We start from the raw sequence: 13,142 nt of genomic DNA, 5'->3' as shown, positions 1-13,142 counted from the left end.
CAATAAAAAAAATTTTAGAAAATATTGGAATGTTGACACTCCTCCAGCCACCATTTCTCCCCCTGCAGCTCCTTTACATTTGTGGTTCCAAGCCCAGGATGAGTCTCTGGTCACCAGTGTTGTTTTCTTTGGAGGCTCTGCTGGGGTGGAAACCTGTGGGAGGACGACGTCAAAAATCTAAATAATTGTTTTCAAAATAGTTTCTTATTTCTGTGGGTGGAACTGACCAATCTGCATCAAACAGAGGAGGGAAGCTTGTTGTCAAATCTCCTTATTGTCATGAATTATATCCTCCATATTTAACAAGAGACTAATGCAGAACACGCTCAACTGAACATGAAAGGTACTTCCTGCCTGTGGCCATGTTTATGTAATGTCTCTGTTGTATATTTTCAAATTTCAATTTGACTTGTTTTATTTTAATATTTTATCTCAGGTTTTCAGCCTGCCTTGTCTTTTGCTACATTATCAAATAAATTCTAATGTCAGAATAACCAGAATGCACAAAATAGAAGTAAAAAGGTAGTGGTGCAACTGTTTTACAGGATTTTCTGCAGCAGCATTGATGCTTCTTTTTGACTGATTTTGTCTGTGCACAAGTTTGGACGTGGCTGAGTGTGTTGGGGGAAACGCTTCATGTCTCAGTCTAGTTGGCCTTGGACAAGCTTTGATGTTCTTCTCTGCAGCAATGATCCACAAAGGCATGTCCACCTGTCGCATCACATTGTGTCCACCTGGAGGCATTCTCAGCAAGATGCTGAACAAATCTGGTGTTTGCGGTACACTCCTGTATGTGTGTATGCTCTGGGTTTAAACGTTGTGGTTTAGATGTCATGCGTTGTCCTGTTTCTGTCCTTGAGCATTCAGTCAGAGCATCACCCAAGGCTTTGCACTTTAAAGGAATCTGTTGCTACAAATTTGGCAAAAAATGACTAAAACTGCTAAATAATTAAATTGCAGAGAGGTGAAAGTAAAAGCATCTCCTCTTCAATTAATTTCAGTGTTGTATAAAATGACATTACTGTGTAACTGTTGCCACTAATCCCTCCATGTTTCTAACCGACTTTTCCCGCTCAGTGATGTTCCCTGTTTTAAATTCTGAGCAGGATATATTAAATAAATTTAATTTGACTTTGGCAAACTCTTACAGCATTATTCTTCCGGTCAGATGCTGGTCTGAAAGTTTTTAGCAACACCAGGTCAGGTCAGTGCCTGGTCAGCATAGTTCTCTCTCCTCTCATGCAAGTTTCTTCATTTTGTCCTCTGCCTGTGTCCCTTGGGAAAAAATATCCTTTGAATGATTGCCATGAAAGTATTATGCTTTAAAACAGTTTTCACATACTTAAATTCACTTGTCAGCATAAATAACTTCACGATTTTTTTAAAATCCCCTCTCAATGTCAGTGTTAACAAGTAAAGCCTCTCTTAGGAAAGCGAGATAAAAAAAACAAGGAGAAAGTAGTTTTTTTTTTAAACAAATTGTTAGATTTACAGTACATCAAAATATGAGTGGAAAACAAAACCTGAGATTAGCAGATAAAGCTATCACTAGAGAATGAAAAGAAAATAAAAATTTAAATGATATTGTAATAGTTGTCAAGTTGACCATTTTAAAATGAAGCCGACAAGATAAAAATATGCAACAATACAGCTGATGTTAAGCAAAAAGAAAGAAAAAAATGTTAAAGGAACAGGAGTATTTATAGCGAAAAGGAAAAAAAAAATGTTTCTGCTTCTTTAGCATTCATTGTGTTTGTAGTTGATAAACATTGATACAAATTGCTCCACATTTGCATGTGTTAAATGCAAATCCTGAGCAGAAATAAAGCAAATAGTGTGAGCAAAACATACGGCAGACCTTGACGGAAGACAAACCGAACTCCCTAAACCTTTTTTTCTTTTTTGTAATGCCAGCAGCACAACGTGTCGCTTATTTATTTTTCTTTTGTTGCACAAAAGTAATTTCCATACCTTATTGGCACCATATGAATAAAACATGCAGATTGGGTTTTGGACAGTGAAGAGATATTTGCTCTGTTTGCTGTGTATATAAATATACTGCACATAAGTACAGGTGACTTCTACCCTAGCTTCATGAATGATGTTTTATTTAAATGTGGGCAGCACAGTTTTTGTTTAGCTATTTTTGGAGTATATCTGTCATTGCATCTACTTTCAGAACTGGGATCACACCCAGATTCTGATTTTGCATCCACTGAGAGCCTTGTGCATCTGCCCCTTCCTTTTTTTTAGCTGCAATCTTTGTGCTGAATTAGTGTTGGATAGTTTCTGAAATGTTATCATAAAAGCCTAATAGGCTGCGAAACCTGCCCCCCCCCCTCCACCTCCTGGCCACACAACCTTTAAATACCACATCTGGAGTCCATAGCAATACACACGCTAAATATGAAACAGCATCATTTTTTAATGGCAGCTGTGAGTCGGTACCACAGGTGCATTCTGTGCAGAGTCTCATTTGAATCTAAGCCATAAAAGCTTCATCTTTTTAAGATAATTGACAGCGCTCTCCTTTAATAACTTCTCATGATTTATATTGTTTGCTTTCTGACCTTATCTCTGTGCAACACATCAGCAGCAGCTTCTAGTTTACTAACATCATTTCCCAAAAGCACGGCGCTGTGCTGCCGGTGATCATTCCCAATAGAACGCACATTTTGCTGCAGTGGCTGAGAGAATGACCCACTGCAGGGAAAAAAGGAATGAGTTCAAGGAGCAACTTTAGCTTGTGGGATGGTAATAAATTTCAGTTGCCCTTGTGGTTCATCAGTAAAAAGTTGTTGACAAAAATCTCATCTACATAGCATCTCCCCAGATCAAACGTCCTTGCTTCATTTCTACTCTTGATCATAATCACAGTCTCTTTGTTGCCACTGTTTGAGTGGGAGTTTAATTGTAATATATGTTTTTGGGAAACATGCCCTGTTCCCTTAATTTTGTCCAATGACGGGTCATCTGTTTGGCTTTGATCTCATAATAACACAGGCTAGAATAATAAAGGATGCTGGCAACAATTGTCTGGTTGCTTTTGGCCCCAATGCAGAGTTAGCTTACAAGTTTATCAACAAGTTTAAAAAAAATACATGTAGAATAGGATATGGAATGCTGATTTGTCAAAAAAAACAAAACATGTCATTTAAGCATAGAATTTGGACAAAGTTTTTAGGTGTCTACAAAATATTTTAACATACTAACATGATTTGTGTTGTTAGTAAAAGTGCAAAAAAGTATCATTTAAGAGCAAATTGAAACAAAATCTCTTGAGGTAGAGTTGAGAAACTTCAAAATAAAATTTAATTAAAAGTGTGAATCTGAAACTAAAGTATCAAGCTTACCACAATCCAATACTGATTTGGTATCGATATTATCGATATTTTGGATTGATCCACTCATGTTTACTGTAAATATCTGTACCCGGGGGTGGAAAAAAACTGTTATCCGATAATTTGCTGGCAGTGACTCCATCAAAAATATAATTTCAACTTGTTTGTAATATTTCATCAGCAACAAAATAGCTAATATTTCTCCACAGAGATAACTGGTTCGTCGATTAGGAGAATTGCTGAGCCTCTCTGCACCCCCTAATCGCAGAGGCCAACAATCAACAAAGTTTATCTACAGAGAAACAAATCTTGGGCTCCTGCTCACCAGCCAAACACCCTGTCATTCTGCCCGGATGATTTCATGCTCGGTGAGCTGAACGGAGGGAGAATCCATCAGGTAAGAAGGGTCAGAAAGAACTACGAGGCTTTGGCACCTTCTTAGCACAGATAAACTGATTTGTCCTGGCCATGTTGTAGCGCAGTACGAGTGTGTGATTAGTGCTCTGAGTGCTGCTGGATATCTGAATTATGTTGTACTCTAAGCTTGAAAGGATCCACAACCAATTAGATTACACCACCGTCCTCTCAACTGGAAAAAAAAACATAAAAAATCTAAATCATTGTTCAATTTTCATGGAGAATTTATCCAATAAAAGCTTCTCTCAAGCTGTCACAATGTTTGTTTAGTAACATTATAAACTCATAAACAACAATCAGTTTAATCTGAGCACAGTGACATCGGAACACACACACTTCTGACACACTCGTAATCATTTCTTTTTGTTTTCATTTTCCTTACATAACGTCTTGTTTTTAATTTCTCGAGTATTCCTGAAACCGCTGGGCCTGGTTGCCGTGGCGACTGGATCACATTTCCTCCTGTGGAATGAAAACAAGCTCATTTAATTTGTCATCTCCGTTCCCCGTCTTCCTGCACCTGGTCAATACAAAGATGCGACTGTCTTAAATTACTAACAGACGTACCGCAGCAGAAACTCCAGGAACTATGGGCTGAGATTTTGGGGTTCACAGAGAAATTGACCAACTTTTCTTGTAATCTTTTTTTTGTTGTTTTGTTTTTTTTTACTGAAATGTATTTATATTCATATATAATTATTTTCACCTTTTTAAAAAATCTATTTAGGATTTTCTAATATATGAGTATAAAAATTTACAATGTCAGATATTTCATTGAAAATTTTTTTTCACAAGTAATTGTTCATTTACGTTTCAAATGACCCTAAAATCTGCAGGCTAATGTCATAAAAACATGGATTTTTTCCCCCTCTATTCATATAAACCTTTTATTGATGATATCTACTACAATCGAGCTGCTTCTGTTTGTGTTGCTGATAAACTTTTGATTCGATTGTAGGTCAGAGTGAAGACATGCAGCAAATGATGAATGATGGATTTCTGGCCGTATTGATAGTCTTGATGAAGTTTCTATAGTTTAAGTTTTTGCAGATCCAAGCATCGCCTTGAGATTTCTTTTATTTTTGTTGGTAATCATTGTTCCTTCTTGTTCTTCTCTGGTAATACCAGAGAATAATAAATGACACTGAAAACAGTGTCCTAGATACTTTCTTACTGTACTGCAACATTTACTTTATTATATTAGCTCATGTAAAATGCATCTTATTTAAATGAATTAAACTTACAACTCATCGCTAATGTAACATATTTTCCGCACTATAAGGCGCACCTAAACATCTTCAATTTCCTCAAAAGCCGACAGTGCGCCTTATAATCCGGTGCGCCTTATATATGGACCAATATTGAGCCACAACAGGTCTAGCAACTACGGTAAGCAGCCGCCGACTTCATTTTTTCCCGTAGAAGAAGAAGTGCGCGGTGCATGCTGGGATAGCTGTCAAAACGCTGGTTTGTTAATAAAGTTTGATAATATATTTAAAGCCAGGGGGCGGAGAGGCGGGGAAAGAGAGACAGAGACTGCAGCGGCAGCATGTCGGTTGGTCTGTGTTACCCAGAAAGCAGTTGGGCACAATATCGCAACACCGTGAGTTAAACAACGACTGGGGCAGCCTACTATATAAAGCACTCTCGGAACATTTCTTTACAAATGTGGATGTGTACTTATATGAAATAAGTCATATATAATATATAATATATATACACATTAATTGAAGGTGTGTCTTATAGTGCGGAAAATACAGTATATGGATTTATGCAGAAAGCTTGCAAGTCGTCATAGCTGTTTGCGAACTTTCTGATCCATGTGCTTATGTCGTGACCCAGAGGGTTTTCTTTTAATGTGGAGGAGTGGAGTCACTGCGAGGAAGAGGCTTAGCAGGAGGAATAACAAGAATGAATATTGCTGAGAGTGAGATTTGTGGAAAGTCTTACTGGTTGGAGATGATTAGTTTGGAGTCAAGGAGGAGAAAGTATGACAGAAATATAGTCTCATTAGAACCAGACATTTTTTTAGACACTAAATATTTAGGTTGTGCAATTATCAAATAATTTTACTTCAAATCTGCCTGCAAAAAACTTCATCTGAGAAAAAAAAAACCTTTGGAAATTTTACCTGCTCAAAAATAAATAAGTCATCTGTAAATGTGGTGACCTTCTGGTGACCCAACCAGACAGAGTCAAGCCAATCAAAGTGTAGAACAGTTACAGCTGTATTTGTTCTAGAAAGACAAACAAACACATAAAAAAACACTGTTGAAAGAAAATCTGAAGAAGTTTCTTTAAACGAGGACACAATCCATGAGGGAGACGAAGAAAACATATGGAAGATGCTCTGGTCAGATGAGATCGGACAAACTCTGCCAGACCACACAAACTTCAGATCCTTACCTCTCAGAAAAATTGCAACCTCACAGCTAAACCTCCATTAATTATTCCATCAATTCGTTCACTCCTTTGGGTACCTTAATTACCATTAATATGTCCTTCATTACAGCTGGAATAATTCAAACCGTCCTGCTGAATCTGTCTGGCAGCCTCCTTAACAGCTTCAGCTCACAGCCTGGTAGTAAAAGGTTGGCCGGACACCAGCCTGCAGGGTTGATTCACGGTGAAGATCCTTTCATTGCTCTTTTATCCCCTCGGCTCCCTGAGTTCTTCCCAGACGAGCAGCTTCTACACCTCCAGCTATGAAGCTTATAATGAAATCCTATAGGCTGATTCATTTTAAATGCCTCCCAGCTCTCTGCATGGAGAAAGTCACTGTACAGCACTACTTCGATCATTGGGCTTATGAATAATTTATCTTATTTAGTAACTTGTGTGAAGATTTCTTCATATTTGCAATATTTTTTATAGAACTGATCAATTTTTTTTATGGCATCTAAATATATAACATTTTGTTAAATTATTTACTGAGCTTTCAAAGTAAATGAAAAATAGTTTGTTTTAACGTGAGGAAAGTTGATGATTTATTGCACATTGTGCCAATTTAAACTCTCAGAGGCGCAGTATTATGTATTTTCCCCGATACATATTGTCTTTTTATAGCACAATCAACTGTGTTACCTACAGTTGTTATAAAAATACCATATATATCAAACATCAAAATTTGACTTCGCAACTGGACACCTGGAAAATGAGCCTCTGTCTCTTTAAGAAGTTCCTACTCTTTCCGATGCTCGCGCCTCCAGCACGTCATCAGTGTTTCTTCGCTAAGCTGTTCACAGCCGTTCTCTGGAGTGTTGTTGGATTGAGAAGTAGTTCTTTGGATAAGCTCCGCAAGAGCTTATCCACCATATGTTTGCTAATTGCTGCTGCTAGTCTGGAGGAGCACAGGGAGCAGAATAAGGAGATTCAGAGATTTCTCAAACATGCATGAATGAATCAAAGCAATACTCCAGCTTTGCTTTTGATAAGGGAATAAAATGATATAAAACAAAAAAAAAAAAGTTGATTTCACACACTCTTCCTTTAAACGATCAGCTGGGAGGATTCAAACGGAAACCCAACATAAAACATTAACATGCTTCTTAAAAAGAAGCCCCTTCTACGACGCCTTTCTCTTGGAACAGAGAGAATAGATCAAAGACATCATTGATCCTCTCCGCCTTCATTCACGCTCAGATCTGAAGAGAAGCACTCGGCACACACCTGAGGAGCTGCTGTATTTACTGTACTAAAACTGAGCATTTTTATTGAACCTTTGATTCCTTTTTCATGTTGACAGACTTCAAAATTGTGCACAGTTTTACCCATCAGGCCATACAAACAGTTAAGCCTTGTTTATATAGAAGGCTGCCTGAAGAGACCTGAAAAGACACACACTGATCTAATTAAAACAGCAACAGATTTTATTAAAAATATAACCCGCTAAAGCTTTAAAGTCTCTCAAAGGAGAGCGCGTCTCTAATTCAAGCTGTCATTTCACTAATGAGTTGCCAAACAGTGTAAAGCAGCCTCTCCCAGTAGATCAGTGGTGAATTGAGCACCTTGGTATGTGATCTGTATGTGAAGTCAGCAGAGGATGTCAGATTTCTTTCCTCATGAGCGAGGACACAAACAAGTAGACACTTTCCAAACACCACAGCTGGCCTGAGAACCTTTTCATGTAGCTCAATAAGGTGAATGTGGAAGCTGTCAGTGGAGATGAATCGAAGGGCTCGGCGGCAGACTGCCCCCACATGTTGCTGGTGTTGCTGTGAGTGGCAGCAAGCTGTACTTAATATGGAAACAGTGTGGCAGGCTGTATAATGGTTTCTCTGCTTTCAAAAGGGGAAACAAGCTGCAGGAGCCGGAGAGACAACATAGATCTTTTTCTGTCTCAGACGCTTAGATGGTCAACTATTGTACCGAAGCAGCAACAAAAATAATGACTTCTAGACATTTATGGTGTAACAATACATTCAGTATACATGGCGAGACGAAACTACATTGGGATGCTTTTTGTCATCCTTAAAAAGTTACGATTTTAAGGAAGTACTCTGGTGAAACTACACAGCCCATGTTTTTTTTTTGGGGTAATGGATTTTTTGGTCAAAATAATTTGTCATAAACACAGAATATGTCTCTGGTGTAGATTCTCTGCCATCCAATGTCTTTATCTACATGTCCATACAGGATCACATGGGACCTTTGGATATATATGCATATATCCAAAGGTCATTAAATGAGATTCAAGGTAATGTAGTTTGTTAGTTTTACCTTAAAATGAAAGACTGAAGCAGCTTTAGATTATTTGTTTGGAAGATGAATATACTAGTACCAGAATAAGATGATAAGAAAATGAAAAATGTCAACTTTTATTTATCAATATTTTAAAGATATTTTTCTGGGAGCTTTAACTATATTATGCCAATCTTCAGACTCACGAGAAGGCTTTGATATTCATAGCAGTACGTAGAGATCCCTCTGGAATCTGGTGCTAGTTTAACAGGAGATTAATTAAATGCATCACTTCAAGAACATGTGCACGTGTGAATGTATACGCCTTGGATGAAAAATTATAATGCTGATCCAACCTGCATTACAGTTGTTGTATTCTCTGGGCCTGAAACGATTAATTGAAGTCAAGTGAATTAATCGTCAAGTAAATGAATAATCGTCTAATCATTACCTACACTATAGAGACTCAAAATAAGTCCATTTGTCAAAAAATTTATTCAGAGTAGTAATTAAGCCAAAACTGTACAAAAATATTTAGATAAAAAAAACCTTTGCCTGTAAATCTGTTCTATCCAGAACTCACCAAATTGCATAGTTTTAGCTTCACTTAGTTAAATTTTTTTAATGCAATTCATAAATTAATTGTCAGAATAATCGATTACCAAAAGAATCATTAGTTGCAACCCTTCTATTCTCCTTAAGCCAAATTGGAAAAAGTAAAAAATGTCATTTAATTAAGCCAATACGGGGGCAGCCTTAAAATGGAAGAAGAGTATTCTATTGCATTTATCCCATTCATGTGATTATTTATTCAGTCATATATTATTTGGAGGTACAAGCTTGATCCAAGTCCTCTTAGATAATTGAAAGCTGATTCCAATTAACTACAAACTAAGGTAGAATTATGTAGTTCCTCTGCAGCACTGCTGATTAGCAGTTCTTAAGCTAAAACTTGAACACAGCCTAGAACAAACTACTGCAGAAATTTTGCAACCGTGCCCTGCAGGACAGGTCCGACTCATGATGATTAGCATAACTTTGAGTGAGCCAGCAGTTTGTCATGCATCCGACACGATGAATCAAGTTCAGCATCTGCGGCCACTGGGCTGCCATCCCTAAAGATGAGAAGGATTTGCATATCAAACCGAAGCCCTATATGCTCCTGCCCCTTCATTGCACCTGCTATAAAAGTGCCTGTGAGGTCATTCTGGCATTCCTCATTTAATTGTAGCTTATAGGCTGAATTCTTAATGAGATCAGCCAGTTTTAAATCTGTTGGATTATTAGTCCTACCATTTAAAACCAGCTCCCTCAGCAGTCATTTTGATCACCGCATTTGTTCACCATTATCTTCTTTGTTTTCATCTCAGCACTTTTCTATGTGCTAAATTATTTAGAAATGGAAAACACTTTTATAAGAGAGACATCACTGGGCCTAGTGAATAATTAACATGGATGATAAAATGTTCTTTGCAGGTAGATCTGAGCTGTTTAAACAATGTTTTATTCTTTTAAACTCAGCCAAGGTGGTCGTCTTACACACTTTACACCTCAGCAGAATAACTGTGTGGTGCCAACCGTGATATTCAGCAACATTCTTCCGTTACTGATTTCTATCTGTATAATATATAGTTCACTTATACCTGTGTATTGAAGTATAACTCAAACCGTAATGTGTAGATAAGATTCTAACTGAAGTCGATAAGAAGAAGAAAATTGGAAGGTTTTCTTGGTGATGGTACATTATCCATTTACAAGGCAGGTTATTCCACAGCTATGCCAGAGTAATTGAAGACACGCTACCAAAGAACATCTGGACTGGAAGTCCAGATGTTTAAAAAAAGTAATCAAAGTAATGCAAGTGATGATTATTTGGAGGGTTTAGTAATTAAGCTTGATTGTTTTGTTTTTTTTTCCAGGGTGGAATGATCACACAGCAACAGACTTGATGTTTTTAAAAAAACAGGAACTGGGTGGAAATGTTTGAATTTATTGTGGATTTTCTCCCCAACACACACACACATCCTTGCACTTCTATGTAAACTGAGGACTTTGTACATTTTATTAACTGAATTAATGCCTAAACCAGGAATTTTCCCTAAGCCTAACCAGTACTAGTCTATTTCTTATCCTAAACTTAACCAGAACATAAGTCACAGCTTACCTCTAAAATCTAACTAGTAGAGCAGAGTGAGCCTTTAAAAAAGTGAGAACACTTTTTACAAATGACCTCCCTTTGTTGGTTAATAATATGTTAATAATGTATTAACCAACAAAGGTTATTTGCAGTATTTTCAAGTAACACTCACACACCTTTAGATGACCTTGATATCTTTACAATTATAGTAACGCAGAAAAACTAGCAGCACAAATGAATAATTTAGGCAATGTGTGGAAGTTGGTAGACCTTTGATAACCTCTGTAAATTCATTGTATTATCTTTAGGATAAGAGCACAAACAACATTAGTAATTAAAAGTCTTATGGAAATAAGACTTGTATGTAGTGTTTTTTTTACCCAGTTTGCCCCCATTTTCCTTTTTAAAATCACTTCCAATTATTTATTCGCTAATTTCTGCATCATTTGTTGTCATCTATAGACTTGAAAACACACTTTGTGAACCCTTGTGTATCGACCAGACAGCACAGCAGTAATGATGATTAGAATTTGCATTAGTGGCATCAGAAGAAGTTCTGCAAAGGGCTCTTATGAAAAGCCACAGCCAGAAACAATCCATTAGTCGCTTGTTAGGATACGCCAAGAAGAGTAGATCCAATCTAACAGTGACAGGAAGCACAGCAGACCCCACATCCAACCTCTAGGAAGACAGGAAGGGGACTGTAATAAGCTCTCCATTATCTAATCGATTTATCAGGAGTAGCCCACTCACATGGTCACCAAAGTATTTACAACCCAGTTAATCAAATTATGGACGTAGTCAAACTGTGGCTGGCTAAGCTCAGTGTAGTTTTTGTAATTACATAGACATGATACTTTTCCTTAGGCAGTATTCATCACAGTTTACAACATGGTCCTTATGGTTATTCTTAGTTAAAAGGTATGTTCAGATGTCCTTTAAAGGAATACTACGGAAGAGGATTAGGGCCACTGGGAAAAAACTAAAATTCTGACTTTAATCTCAGAATTCTGAGATTTAAAAGTCAAAATTGTTTAATTTTTTTTTTACCAGTGATCCTAATCCGCTTCTGTAAAATACAGACCTTCCTTAGTTAACTGTTTCAAATTCAGTTAAATTTTTTCCATCTTTATCAGCTCCCCTTCAAAATATTTTTATGTAAAAATAAAAACCATATATATCAACAGTTATAGATGTTTTTATCCTCAATTACCTCCAATGCTAAAGTCCTGAGACACACCAGAGCATCTTCACTGCAAAATTACAATCAGTCGGGTAATTTTGTGCCCAATGAACACATAAACAATTCCAGCACCTTTCTGATGCATCAAAAAATATAAAAGGTAGCTAGTTGTTTACAATAACATTTCACTGCCTGGATATACACACGTGGACAAATTTGTTGGCACCCCTGTGTTAACGAACGACAAACCCACAATGATCACTGAAGCTGAAAAAAGTGATAAAAATTGACTGAAATTTGACACATTGCGGTTGCAATGTGGTTCAACAGAATCCAATGAAAAACAAACTAAAGGAAGAGGTAGCTACCATATAAGACAACAGCTTTCCCTGTTTAGACTAGTTGTGCCTCAGATCATGTGTGACACACAATGTTGTTCCCTGCATTTGCTGACATTATATCAGCAACTTCAAAGTATTCTTTTGCACACCTGATAGTGTTGATTGGGACCATGTTGACACTTTTGGGCTGACAGTCATGAATCAGTCTGGATAAATTCCTCTTCTGCATCACACATCTAGCTCACACACTTAATAGCGCCAGGTTCTAAAGACAAAACAACATTTTGAGCTAAATAAATCGTCTCCTGAAATGCTTTGCAAGTGAAGTCTTTTCAACAGGTGTCAAAAATGTTTCGGTTGGAAAACCTAAGCAGATTGCTTACTGGTGTCTATTAAATGGGACTCATAAAGCCCCTTTTTCACAAGCTTCCCTGTCTGTTTGTGTAAAAGCTTTCCTTGCTCAGTTGAGACGCCTGTGGCAGCTTTTGCGAAATAAAACGAACAATATACACCACATCAGATCCCTTTGTAGACTTCTTTTTTAATTGCAGTTTTTTTTTTGGCAAACTTCTTAAATGGTGTTACTCTTCTCATAAGTGAGCTGTGAGCTCCTTGTTTATCCCTCATCCAGCTTCTCTGTGCCTCTGTTTGTTAGTACAAACTAAATATGCAGTGAAACCTTTAGAAATATTTATATAGCAGGATTTATATAGCTGGATATAGCAGCAAGCATATGGACAGCTGCTTCCAATAATAATGAGGCGATTTCCAGTGCCACCTGACACCTAATAATCATTAAAAGCGCCACCTACTGGTGTTTATTTAGCACCCAAACCAGCAGGTGTTTAATAAGTAACAACTGGCATTAATTAAACACCTGCTGACAGTCCAATGTTTGGTGGTGACATAACTCTGCCCTCTTATTTTGATAGCCAGTAGTTTTGAAGACTTCTCATCCAATGAGGAAGCCACCGAGTCCGATGTTTCAAATCTTCACTTTGAGATATTCAATAAAGAAAACAGTATGTTCAGTTTTATTGAAA

The sequence above is a fragment of the Poecilia reticulata genome, chromosome 7 (assembly GCF_904066995.2).
Source record: "Poecilia reticulata chromosome 7, P_reticulata-male-v2, whole genome shotgun sequence".
NCBI classification, from domain to species: domain Eukaryota; kingdom Metazoa; phylum Chordata; class Actinopteri; order Cyprinodontiformes; family Poeciliidae; genus Poecilia; species Poecilia reticulata.
The sequence above is the reverse complement of the archived record's forward strand: the minus strand, read 5'-3'. Positions refer to the sequence as shown.